Below are 14,823 nucleotides of genomic sequence, written 5' to 3'. Positions count from 1 at the left end.
GATGGCTGGAAAATTGAGAGGGAAGCTCAGCCAATCACATCTAGGTTGGGTGTGGCCACCTGGAGCCAGGTAGATAGATAAATGGGGGTAGAGAGGTGTGTGGGCTCTCTGCACACGCGGTGATTGCCTGGCCCATTTGGACTTTGGATTTTCTCCGGTAGCGTGAGTTCTCCATTTTCAATTATTAAACTGTATCTGTTGTTTTGAGCTGGTCTGGTTATTTTAGCGTACCTATCGAATGTGCCATCACCAACAGGAAATGAAAGGGTAGTCTTCCTCCTACAGAGGGTGAAGAGGAGGGCAGTTGAGATAAATGGTTCTTTGGGTGAAGTCACTTACAAGCCTGACAGCAAGCATTTAATGAACCCACATGGTAGAAGAATTGACTTGACTTCAAGGGTTCAAAATGCCATGTTTATGCTCTCTCTCTCTCTCTCTCTCTCTCTCTCTCTCTCTCTCTCTCTCTCCTCTCTCTCTCTCTCTCTCTCTCTCACACACACACACACACACACACACACACACACACACACACGGGGGAGGGAAAGAGGGCATGTAATTTAAATATAAAAAAGAAAAGAACAAGAATGGTCCATTTCAAACAATATGAATATTTAATGTTATTTAAAAGAGTGAATAATATACCTGGGAAATTTCCCTGCTTGATAGCCTGCCTTCACTAATCTCAGTAGCTCCCGTGCTCATAAATTAATTCTCCCCTCCCTCAAAGACAGATTATCTATCCTCTTTTCTGCTCTCTCCCTCCCCGCTCTCCACTCCCCCCATCTCTCTCAGCTGTACAGTGTTCTTGATGAAAGTGAACAATCTCCATCAGTACCACAATGCCATGACTTTTTTTTAATGAGTGCATGGGTAAAGGTGTCCTTAGCTGGATACTCAGACATTTCTGCTTCCTCTCTACACTGCCAGATTCCTCCTGGTAGCAAATCAGGTGCTACCTGATTTGGAGCCTCCAGAATGATTTCTAGAACACAGTGATGCAGACAGAGTTGGCTCAGAATTATTTAGCAGCTTATTAGAAGGATGATACTTCAGAAAATAAAACCCAGCAGGGAGATAATCAGATCAGGAGCTAAATAGACACACTGGGATCCTTCAACAATGTCAGATTGTCATAGACCTTTCTCAGTCAGGTTAATCATAAGAGGCAACGAACCCTAAAAGGGAAATATGCCTACCTGTAGGTAGTTGAATTAATTCACAAATGTAAGAAAAGTTTCTTCCAAGATAAAACTTCAAAAATGAAATAGACCAGAACTATCAAGCCAAACACTGAACACACTGGATTTAGTCTCCTCTGAGATACAAAGTGAAGAGAGTCATGGTGTAAACCACGAATGAAGAATGTGGAGAATTGTTACCATCAATTTCGGTGGCTTTGGAAGGCACTTGGCAGCCTGTGCAGGAAAGACTACGTAATACCAAATGATGGATTTAGTCCTGTTGTCACTGCCAAGCTGATGGATACAAATCACTTGCCTTTTAAACTACAGTTGTGGAAACAGGATGCATTTGAGCAGTGAGGGATCAAATGGATGAAGTCAGATATCCTCAGATCACAAGGAGCATGCCCCAATGTAGGCTGGATCAATTTTTTAAATTGTTTTCACTAAAGAGATTTAATGTTCACACTGTGTCCCAAATATTGGATTTCTCATCCAATAGCTTTGCAGTGATGGTGGAACAAAGGAGAAAACACTTGATGTATCAGGCAAAGGGCATCCCTGGGATCATTTCGAATAACACTGGGAGGGTAGGCATGTGCACATCCTCATAAATGGCGAGTAAAGAAAAGTAAAGATACATACAAATCAAGACTGCTTGCCAGCCACATTACAGACACATTATCTCAAAAGTCAAACTTTTCATAAGGAATAGAAAAAATAATTAAAATTTTTCATTTCATGTGGTTTGTCTGAAGGTATAAAGGGTAACTCTATGGAAATGTACAAACATCAATGTAAGCATTGAAGGCTAAGGGGGGAATTCTGTGTAAAGTATCTCTGAGAAAATATTCAGTGTGACAGATATGTTCACATATATCTGTAATTGCAGCTCTTAGATGTGGAATCAAACGAATTGTGAGTTTGAGGCCAGTCCAGCTTGAGCTTCATAGCAAGAACCTGTCTAAAAACAAAACAACAGCAACAACAGCAAAACTTTAGCAATGTTCAAAAACAGAGAAATTATGTGTCATGGAGACAATATTGTTAAAGTATTTCTTTATGGTATGGTGGGAAAATCAAGTAGCTGGATATGGAAACTGGCAACCATTCATAATAAACCGAAGTGATGCATGTGAATGTGGTGGACAGAACATGGCAGTGAACCTTGGAGATAACTACACTAATGCTAGCAGACCCGAGAATGAGAGTAGACATCCTGTAACTCCAAGAAGCATAATGAACAAAATGGAGGACATCATGTGCAGTGGCTTGAAATCTGGCAACTGTCTGTGACACTCCTCACACTTTCAAGTAATGTACTAGCCAAGAGGATGGGCCCTAGGGTTTGCTGCTACAGTAAGAAAACACACATACTCACAGAGAGAGAGAGACAGAGACAGAGAGAGATGGGGGGAATGTATAAACACTTACACATTCACAATTGCAAAGACATGAGATAAGAAGAATTATCACATGCAAAGAATTATATGACCTGAGCCGGAAATTGAGCTCTGGGTAATTATGACCCCAATCATTCTCATTCTCCTTTTGTTGCTTCTTTTTAGAGGAAAATATCTGAATAGTTTCATCCAAAATAACGCACTCCAACTTCATGCCCCTGGAACAATACAAAACAAAAGCTTTGAGCCAGACATTACTTCTTCACACTTCTTTCCCTTTTCTTTAGACCAACTGTTATTAGAAAAGGAAAAGAATGCTTTTAAAGAAGTGATTTTATGACATTATTGGAAACAAAGAAGACAGACTTTTAGGGACAGTCTATTCCTACAGAGAAGAGCTTAGATATCACTCTGGAGGAAAGTGATCCTCATAAAAAGAGGAACTACATATTTGACAGGATGTTGAGCCACCAGGTCACAGGCAGAGAGAGAGCAGGGGACACAAAGAGCATCCTGAAGATGATGGATGCTAACAGAAGAACAACTAGCCTTAGAACAGCCTCTGTTTCTGTTTCAGTGTTGGTTATAATAATAGTAAGCCCTTATAAAATGCTTACTCATGAGAGGCACTAGGATGATTGCTTTTCATGTTTCTTGTTCTCACATTAATATGGAAGACTCAGGGCAATCCCAAATCAGAAAAAAATGCCAGCATGGAGAGGGAACTTGGATATGAAGTACAACCCCTAGCTGAGGAACTATTAGCATTTTTTAACTTCCAGGAAAAGAAGAGTCAGTTTTAATTATAAGTGTAGCCCCTTCTAAAAAGGTTTCTCATACCCAGTAATGAGTTTAGGCTATGTTAGTCTATGGTTCCTGTAGTGAACACTGTCAGCTTGATGGTTTAAGTTCCTTTAATATACATATATACTCATGAACACATACACATAAATATACATATATATATACACAGATATATACATACACATATACACATACATTAGTGTGTAAAATTTTCAGGTAATATAAAAACAATCCCTTGGGGTTTTATCAGCAAGCTTGGTGTTAAAATAGGGGAAGTTCTTCTGCTGTTTGAATTTTCTAAAGTCAGTGGGAGATCTCAGGAAGGTTAGAATATTTGCCAAGATTACAAAACCACTAAGCATACTTGTAAACACCTAAATAAGAAATTCCTGAGGTTTATGTTACAAATTGAATCAAAGAAGGCAAGCATTCCTTATTAAATTAGCATGAGTCATTATTCAAAGAACAGAGTATATTCTGCCGTTGATTACATGGTTTACTTGTATCAATTTCATTTCACACTATTATTGTGCATGTATACATTTAACTAACATTATCTAGGTAATTATTAAGTACAAAGCACTTTGCTTTGCATTTTGGGACATTAGATTTTATAGCCTTAACTCCCAAATCATCCTCCAAACTGTGTCTTTTGTACCAAGAAAACGCATTGGCCATAATGATAGAATTTGGAAGTACCAATAAAACCTAAAGTCAGTGTTGTTTCTGTCCCAATCAGGCTTTCCTGTACAGCTGGGCTGCTTAGCCTTACCAACAGGAAAAAGATAGCCTCAAGAACATATGTTAACTGTAAGAAAATAATGGACTTGTGTATTTGTATTAGGATATGTAAGACAATAAGAAGGAAATTTCATAAACTGTAAATACTAAGAATAGAAAAGATGGACTTCGAGTGAACACTAGGAAGTGGAGCAACGTGAGGGAGACTCTAACGTAAAGATAAGGGACTCACATACATCTGCCTCCATGTTGGTTCTTCAGTGGATGCAATCTCCCTCTGTATGACCTTGGAAGAAATAATTTTCTTACTCCTCTGAATTTCCCAGTGAAATCTTTAAAGATAGCTGATACCTACTAGACACCTTTTATTAGCTGTCAGGAGTCAACAGACTTAAAGGATGATCAAGGCAGTTCTTGCAAATAGAAAGTTCCCCCCGAGCTACTTGACTACTTTTCTTGTGTCTGTTCGGGGAACGGCTCCTTAAAAATCCAGGAAGCATTGATTTAGGATGCCCTTCTGTATGCTGTATGTCTTTTTACTATTGGTTAATAAAGAAGCAGATTTGATCAATAGTCAAGCAGAATATAGCTAGGCAGGAGATCCAAGAGGTGGGGGGGGGGGAAGAAGACAGAATCAGGAAGATGCTAGCAGGTAAGCCATGGGGCACATGGTGATATTCAGATGATTAGAAATGGGCTAATTTAAATATGTATAGTTGCCGGTAATAAGCCTGAGCCACTGTTCCAACAGTTTGTAATTAATATTAAGCCTCAGAGTGGTTATTCGGGAACGGATAGGCAGGGGAGAAACCTCCAATTACAAAAACCATCCTTCCCAAAAGTTATAGAAGAGGAACTCTATGGCTATGGCCTGACACTCATTTACTATAGCTGGTCTTGAGATAACACCCAATATCATTGGCCCACCAATAGCTTGGACTGCTTCTTTCTTCCAATTATTAACATTTCTTATGTGAATTATTTCTTTCAAATCCTCATAACTATTGTCCTTGATTTTTCTCTCTCTTCCCTTTTGACTAATTTACCTGGGATATGGAAGAATACAGTCAGAGGTGAGAGTGTATTAGAGTTTGCTTATCAACTCTGCTTTTCCATACCCCTTTTATTAAAAACAAAAGTACTTTATGTTGTACCTCCAAGGTTCTAGGCATCTTGGTTCATTTCTGTCTCCTTGCATCCCCTTTCTGACAGTGGCCTCATTACCACCTTTCAGACAGAAGAATATTTTCCAACCTCAAGGCCTGTATTCTATTCCCTTAGCCAAGCACACAATTGCTCCGCATACTCCTTAGGCTCACTCCTTCCTTCTTCTAAATCTTCCTCCAATATTTGGTTGTTGTTTTTCATATAACGTCTTACAAATATCCAACACATGTATTAATCCTCTTACTATTTTCCACAATGAATGTTTGATACTTCTGCTCATTATGAGATCTCTAGGACTCTGAAGAGTGTTAGAATATTGTAAAACTTCAACAATTATATACTGAATTAACAAATCAAGCTACTCCACTAGTCATATTTTCCATGACTCCTGTCATTCACTTCTTCCCCAGTTGCATGGCCCTGATTAGTTTTAATAATTAGAATCAACCTTGTTTCTTTCATTACTCACTCATTCAGTCAGAACATATGTACTGAGTTCCTTCTATTCATTAGGTGTGGGGAACACAACAATTAATCAGATAACTGTTATTCTTCTGAAGTCATCCCTGCTCTTCAGGAAGGAAGGAAGCTACAGTGCCATCCTAAGCTGTCACATGGTCAATTAGTTCTTACAGACCCTGAGGGAAGTATTCATTAAAAGTTGACAAATTACATGTCCTGAAAAGGAATAATATTAGGTCTGTGAAATCCATACATGGCCTCTGGCTCAGAGCAGCAATCGCGTGGGTGTGGGGCTGGTTGACATGCCACAGCTAATACATAAAACTATGAAATTCTCCATGTGGCACTCCTCAAAGAAAACTTTATGCAGAGTGGGGTCTGGCCATTATCTCCACAGTAAGCAATACACAATATAGCCAGTACTCATTGCTTGCTCTGAGTCTCATGCTAAGACCTAAGGGGTGACCATCACTGAAACATCCACCATTACCACTCAGGACGCTCAGAGCCATCCAAAGCACCAATCTAATTTCCAGCAAGGAGAGAGAGAGAGAGAGAGAGAGAGAGAGAGAGAGAGAGAGAGAGAGAGAAGATTCTTCCTGGGGAAAGTTCCATGCTGTTGATCATAACTAAGTTATTACATAATGACTATTATCTCCGGCCATATTTTTCTTTTAAGTGACATTCAGATTATCATAGGGTAATTATTCTAACAAAAGAGGCTCATCCTAATAATCAGAATATACTTCTTATTGTTACCATAATTTTAACATCTTACTTGTCAATGAAAGAAATTGGGTAAAAGTTGTATTCTTGATAACCCGATTTCAATCCCTGTGAATTTGAGTTGCTAATAACAGTCTTAAAAGGATTTATCAATTATATGTAGGAACATTGTTTCCTACTTATTACTATCAATTTTTGGAATATATTATAATATAAAATTCTTGGAAACTATTTGTGGTCATTTCAAGAAAAGAATACCTCACTATAACATAAAATAATAACTGTGTTCACTGATGCATGATGAAGTTTTTCATTTAAAATGTCATCTTCTTTTGGACATATTCTTCCAATTAAACTAAAGTATACTCTCTAATGTCTGCTTTATAAACATATATAGTAAGCATCATCACTATACCACATATATTTTTGAATCTTTTGTCATTTACACCAGTTAATGCTTTCATTTCCTATGTGTTCTTCAAGCAAGAAACACTTGGGAAGCTTGTCTGCCCTGCTTGAATCCATTTGCCTCTCTCACACAGACATTTCCAGGTAGCTGAGATTTCCCAGTGGCATTTCAAACCCCATTCTCTCAACGTTTGATTCTTGCACAGACAGAGACAAGCCATAGTGACAAGAATAGCTGCCCTCCAGTCCCTTAATATGAGATCAATAAAGCTTCACTCCTGTACAGGAAAAATTATACCCCTGCTTGGAATGTCCCTGAAAGCATCGTACAAGCTGGGTAACAAGATGAGTTGAGGGTACAATCTCCAAATAAGTTATAATCACTGCTTTGGGGATGAAAGTAGTCACAATTATTCCAATCTATAGCAAAATTATTTGGAGCACATTTTATGCTATCAGCCTGAAGTGTATGAAGAAATTTATGGTTGGAATTATTATTGCTATTTCTGGTGTCTACTTGAAAATCTTTTAGGTGTGTTTACTTTTTTTCTTTGAAAGAAGCAATTATAGTACCAAGAGCTATTCGTATCAACAGTGGACTTCACTCTCTGCCTCATAATCAAAAACAGTGTAAATCAAAGCCAAGTGGCTTCAACAAAATGAAGCAGGTGTTAAATTCATGGTAGCAGGTGTTTTCCCCTTTGCACATGTTTCTTTTCTCATTGTGGGGTTAGAAGGGTCTCCTGTAACCTAGACAGCTACGTGTATTATTTACACATCTACCTAATTGAAAAGGAGATATCTATCATCAATGTGATGGGCTATTTCGAGATTGAGACATATGCTAATACTCTGGAAATCATTACTTTTGGAAAAAAAAGGAGAAATATACATAGACTGACAGTGATGTGTGAAAATGGAGGCCACGACACTGCTCCTATTGCCTTTTGTAGCCCCCTAGTGGGAAGCAGGTGTCTGTCTCTAAGAAAAATCCAATGAGTATTGATCTGAGTTAGCAACACAATAGACAAAAAAAAAAAAAAAACATTTGCACTAGGAACAATGCTCATCAACAGATCCTTAAGAACACAAGGTCTCACTGCTAAGGCATGAGGAACAGCAACGAACAAGAAACCTGCCTGTGACTCTATATTTTGAAGAGGTAAAAACCTCTCTTCCAGAATCATCCATTATGTTTTCATTTCTGAACAGATCATTCCTTTCTGCTGCAATAGGAAAAAAAAAACAGTAAGGAGAATTTGAAGTTAAAGAAAGAATTCATAACATACTGGTTAGTGTTTTGTTCTGGAAAGCAAAACACTACTTTTTGTAAATATGTATATTTTTAGAGATTTCCGTGTTTTTATTTTCCCTGCATCACATATGTGTGTAAATCTCCTGTGTACCTGTTGCCTGTTGGGGCCACAGGTGGGATTTAGATCCCCTAAAATGAAGTTTCAGATGGCTGTGAAAGGCCATGTGGCTCCTGAGACCCAAATTAAGGTCCTCTGCAAGAGCAGTAACGCTCATAACCATTGAGCAATTTCTCCAGCCACATAGACAGGTACATAATGCTGATGCTAATAGTAATGGTCCTATCTGAATGGGGAAAGGCTGTACATGACTCCTTCCACATAGTCTCATTTAAATATCTCGTGTGTTTATATAGGAGGCCCTATTTTGTAGCGCGGAGATGTAGCATGCGCCATGGCGCTGTCATGTCGTGGGCACGGAGCCTGGGCGCCATTTGCTGTTCCACGTCAAACTTGACAGACAACTTGTGCGCATGCGCGCGAGCTCCCCCTTGTGCGCATGCGCGCGAGCTCCCCCCAGCAATCATAATTTAAGCACGATCACTCCATTCTGGCCTGAGTCATTGGGTTGATGACACGTCAGGGCTTTGTCTGGCAGCGTATATATTCTTCTGCTTCACGGGGACGGGGTCTTTTGCCTCTCTACAACCTCAAGTGTAAGTGCTCCAATAAAGTGTGTTCTGAGAAGAATCCTGTTGCGGTCGTCTCTTCTGCTGGCGGGAGCGGCGTGCTGCACTATTTAATTTTCCATCTTACTGATAAGGAAGATAAGGCTTAGTGTCTGACCCAGATTCTGAATAAAAATGTGACTGAATGTCAAAGTCATGGTTTATGGCTTCTGTAAACAAATATCCAAGTCTTGTTTTACAAAAATTTACATAAACTTTTCCAACCTCTGGCCACTTTTGACCCCATAAGTCTTTTCTTTAGAAAAAGTAAATTTAGTGCTCTGTAGGCATGTCTGTGTGTGTATGTGTATGTACATACATGCATATGTGCATGTGTGTGTGTATTTATTATACTGGAAAATCAAACCTTACCTCATGGAAACTTTCATGTTAATGTTTTCCCCCTCACATAAGATTGTGGTATTTTACTATGCACTTGAGCACTTTGATGAGAAACACCATAAGAGCATACCAAAGACCAGAAAGGCCAAGAAGGAATTTTCTAGGTCATTGGTTCTGCTAAGAATGGCCTTGGCAAATCACATTCCACACAGCCTCTCAGAGCTGAGACAACATCTATGTAGATCAAAGCTGTGCTCAAAATGGCTAATTCATGCACTGAATGCAAATGTCAAGATTTGTTAAGCACACATTCCTTTTTTTTAAAAAAAAAAAAAGTAGCTATCAGGAAGACACACTGGAAAAAAGATGGTGAAGCAAATTATTGGTCTAGATTCAAATTTACATATTTTTATTTAGTACTGTGAGTGGCAACCAAACAATAAAAGCAATAGCATAGTAATAACTTATCTGGAGCAAGAGGAAGAGTCTATTGTGCAAAGTCTTCAGGGAGAGGCATTGAAGAAATTAATGAAGTTGGTAAAGTGTCTTGTGGTTCATATACAGGGATTCCTAATGAATTGCTTCTCTGGGCGTCCCTTACTACATTGACTAGTAATATGTTATTGAATGAATAAATCAGTAGCTTAATGGCATAAAATATTTCAATATCTCAACCCAGTTGTTCATTGCTAATCTCACTATTCATCTTCTCCTTCACCTAATGTCTAATGCAGAATACACTGTGACTGTAACTCCACTGCCACCACCTTATTTTCCAAGGGTAGAATTCAGTGAAGTGGTTTCATAGATTCCAAAGCAAAATCCCAGCTCTCATTTGTCCCTTTCTATTACCAAAAGAAGAACAGGTACTAAACTGCTCATAATATGTTGCTTTCCACAGCAACAGCATCTTTCTTTCTACGTTATATCATTTTGTACAAATGCAACTTGTATCTAAAGAGCAGAGTCTTCTCAGGTTTACTCAGATAGGGAAAGGAGAGGGGAAGTGACCAAAGGACACACACAAAATGTATTAAATACACTGTTGGATTCTGTTCTGTGCACTTTTGTCTAATACCTGAGCTGATGTAAAACTTTCTTACAAGTTCTGTGCATGATCGTTCCAGACCTTTCACATCTGTTATATAACCAGGTCTTCCAAAGTACTCTGCACAGACAAAACAGATAGTTCTATTTCACAAGCAGGTTCATGACAAAAATTGGTTGTTTAGCTTCAATCTCTTTGATTTTCCCCAAGACCTACAATCTCAATAAGGAAATCTTGAATCATAAAACTTCCAGTTAAGCCAATATCGTACTTATAGATGTATCTAATGGAACAAAGTCCTGATGATTGTGGCAAAAACAAGCTTATAATCCCAAAATAAAAGTACTATAAATGATAAATAAGCAATATAGGTCCTATCTTCTCAAACTCACTTTCAACAATATAAGAAAGAACAAACTGTTAGGATGTCTAGCTACATATAATCCTATGCCCCACCATGATATCAATTATGCCTGTCGTGAAGTCACGAAGAAAGGTTAATGACACTCAAGGCTTCACGTCCTTTGATGAAAGATTTTCTTAAAAACAAAGGGGTGAGCAGATGCACTTTAGAAAAAGGAAAGAATATGATGGGAAAACTTACAGAGAAGATCTGGCATCCTGCAAAGGTGTGATGCTGAATTTTGCAAAGACTCCCCTGCCCAAAGTAGCACCTACAGTTCTTAAATAGTCGTTACACATGTTCTCAGACCAACAGCTTTGATGTGGGATTCCCCTCTGTATGCTGTGAATATATTTGATTGCCATTGTCTACTAAAGAAGCTGCTTTGGCCTGTGGCAGGATGGAATATAGCTAGGCAGGAAACTAAACTGAATGCAGGGAGAAAGAAGGCAGAGTCAGAGAGACATTATGTAGCCACCAAAGGGAAAAGAAGGTAGAAACCTTACCAGTAGGCCACAGCCTTGTGATGATATATAGATTAATAGAAATTGGTGAATTTAGGATATAAGAGCTAGGTAGGGAAGGCCTAAGCCTTCAGTGTTGTAATTAATATAGTTCTTGTGTAATTGTCTGGGCCAGGTGGTTGGGAAATGTAAAGGCAATCTCCATTTACAACCATTTCTGGTTCATGGTTTTCTCCTTTTCAACCTTCTCTTTAGTGATAGCTTCTGACAGTTTCCCTTGCACTGTTATGACCAGAGATGTGTAGACATGTGATATATGTCTACCAATTTTAAATTGCAGAATTTGAGACTGTAGTCCCAGTAGGCTGGCTAGTTTTTATGGAAACTTGTCACAAATTGGGATCTTCTGGGAAGAAGAACTCTTTAATGAGAGATATGTCCATGGGAGTGGCCTGTAAGCAAACTTGTAACAGAGTTATTTTCTTAATTGATGGATGATGTGGGAGCTTACCTCTCTGTGGGCAGTTCTGTGCTTAGGCTATGGTCCTGCATGCTAGAAGAAGGCTGATCAACCTTTTATTGTATTATAATAGTCCTCCCTCAAATTCTGGTTTTCACCACAAATGTAATGGGTAAGATGAAATTATATGAGTGGCTACATTGAAAACCTGGTTCACTCTGGGTTTATAACTGCAGCGATAACAAAAATTAAAGTAGTAGATTAAGGATGTGGATGGAAATTCCAAGAAAAAAAGGAGGTATTTCCTTATCCGTGTGCTAGTTAGACCTTTAATAATTTTGGAGAAGTTGTAATATTGCAGGTCCAGTATCTAATTACAAAATACCTTGGATTATATTGACCTCTTAATAGATATTTATTACCCACATTTATTTGTGAACTAGCATCTTTATTAGCATTAAGCAAATGGAATCTATAAACAGACCTCCAGCTTCCATCAACCAAAAAGTTAAGACTATCAGATAACAACTTAGGTTAGGAATAGCTATGTTTCCTAACTAATGTATTAGGAAAGTATGTTGATTCATGACTTTTTTTTTACTATTACCATACAAAGTTTGATAATTGTTGCTACTTTCTAGCACAGAATTTGGGACAACCTGAATCTGTGTCCCTAGGTCATGTTCAACTTGTATTTTGGTCCAAAATAAATTCTCTTTTTTCCCTTCGAGGTGAGAGTTGTATGTTTGTGTCAGCGTAAAGGTTACAACATCATGGAAGTTGGGTCCAAAAATGCTAGCTAACATGTTGTTAATGTGAGTCTCACTCTGAGTCTTGCTTCATTTTGACAGAGGTTCTCTAAGAACATAGAGCATTCCTGGGAGAATAGTAAACATTTTCAAAGCTCAAGCTTTTGTGGAAGTAAATTCATTAAACTGTGTTTTCCTACTCATCAGAAAGAATAAATGCAGTCGCTTTAAGTGCTCCTTAAGTAAGGGAAAATGACTTTAAAAGTTTATTGATTTGGAAACCATTCCGAATCAGCTCACAGAAATGGTGAGCAGAGTCCTTTGTCTGCTGAATTACGCCACTTTTGCTTTAGTCAATCAACCTGTAGTTGCACAGTGGTGGGGGAGGCAAGCCCAGATATGGGTAGCAAAAGGGATTTCATGATGTGAAGTATAATAATGATGGCTTCCTTGCCCTCTTCTCTGAGTACCCACAGAAAGCATCCAGGTTGGAGAAATACGCATGAGAACTGAGAACCTGGGAAACAGCAGCAAAGAGAAGTGATGAGGAAAATACACAGAAATGGGAAGGGTGGGGTCTCAAGTTCAGTGCAGTCAAACCAATGAAAAAGCAATGCTAGTAAAAGAATTAAGTTCCAGATGAAGAGATTAAATGCACAGCCTTCCCTTAACTAAAAACAGTATATCTTTTTTTGCAAACAGGCTTGAAGGAGAGACAGGCAACTTTCACCACAGATCTTGAAAAGGGAAACGCAAGTATCAAAACATAGGGTAGTAGAGCATGCCTCTGCCTCAGATATGCTACTAGGGGTCACTGCATGTAAAAGGGAGATGTGGGTCTTTAAATGAAAACATAAACAAACTGTTTGGAAAAAGAAAGTGAATGTGAGAATGTTGAAGAGAAGCTTAAACAAACAAACAACAAAATGGATTTGAGAACTTGCAGGACACATAAAAGCTACTGAAGTTCTGACTTTACCATCTACTTTCCTTCAGAAGGAGCTTTGAAATACTACACATAAATAGGGTTTGATACAAATAATAGAACAAACTCAGAGTAACAGACAGCTAAAGGTGACCTAACAAGAAAGAACCACCAAACGAAAGGGAAGAGAGGTTTAGACATACATACACCCACAGAGAAAACACAGTTGCCTCCTGAGATTGACATATATGCTTCTGAAATAAGGGGTGTATTATTCACTTTGACCCAGGTAGTACATTACAGACTACAACTGAAGACATGTTTCAAAGTGTAGACAATGGTTTACAGATACCTGTATTTACCCATGTGATATATTTAGGATCATGAAGCCTATAAATGTCCAACAATAAACAAATGGTGAATGAATGGAAATTTTCTAATATCTGAAAATGAGATTTATATAACAATAATGTAACAAGGAAAATATCATTCTGGTTATATGTTTGACTTTAATACATGTACATTTAAAAAAATCTTATGATTGTGAGAAATACTTCTAATCTTAAAAACAAATACTTTGGAGGTGGAGAAATGGCTCCAAATGGATATGATTAAGAGCACTTTCTCTTTCAGAGGACCTGTATGTGGTTCCCAGCACGCTCATGGCAGCTCACAAACATCTGTATCTCTAGTTCCAGATTTGTCATCTTCCTCTGTCCTCTGATGGCAGCAAGCATATATGTGGCACATATACATAAAGAAAATTTAAAAACTCATACCAATAAAATAAATAAAAGAACAAATTCTTCAAATTTTCTTAGGCTTCTTGCCGTCTACATTTTTGTGTTTATCAAGTTTCTCTTAGTTGTCTTATATCACTTTAAAATGCTATTTAAAGTAAAGTAACTTTAAAAACTCCTTAAGAGGACTTCTACAGAGGGTAAGTATCCTAAGACGGGCTGTCAAGGTGAATATACCTAGCACTTATCAATAGCTCATTCTGTATATATGAGCCAGCTGTATAGCACACTCCCATTATCTGATGTTCCTGTTGAAACAAGCTGCTGACCCAAGGACTACATTTTAGAAACTATTACTGTAATAAATAAATAAATAAATAAATACCAGTTTTCATTTCTTAGGATGCTCAGGGTCCTCTCCATGTTTCCAATCATATCACTTGAAAGCTATTTATATGCCAAAGAAAGTAGTGAAGCTGTGTCCCCAAAGCTATGACTTAACCTTTGCCCCAGTCTATTATAAAAATAAAAGCAAAAACGACAATGTTCTGTTCTTGGATGTAAAATTAAGAACATTATGTTTGTTTGTATTTTGGAGTACTTCAAAGAGACCCATACACTTTATTATAATTCCAATTAATATCCATATTAATTTCAAATCATAATTTTCCCCTTCTTTTTAATTTCTTTTCCTATGAAACAATGAAAACGTATCTTGTGTATTTGTTTTATTCTTGAGATTTAAGTCAATTTCTCAAACTATGAAAAAGGATATAAGCTACAAGAGGTTGCAGATAAACAGTTGAGTGGATGAGGGGT

Source organism: Alexandromys fortis, unplaced genomic scaffold (assembly GCF_014885135.2).
Source record: "Alexandromys fortis isolate MF-2015 unplaced genomic scaffold, M_Fortis_MF-2015_v1.1 scaffold_136, whole genome shotgun sequence".
Classification (NCBI taxonomy): Eukaryota; Metazoa; Chordata; class Mammalia; order Rodentia; family Cricetidae; genus Alexandromys; species Alexandromys fortis.
The sequence above is the reverse complement of the archived record's forward strand: the minus strand, read 5'-3'. Positions refer to the sequence as shown.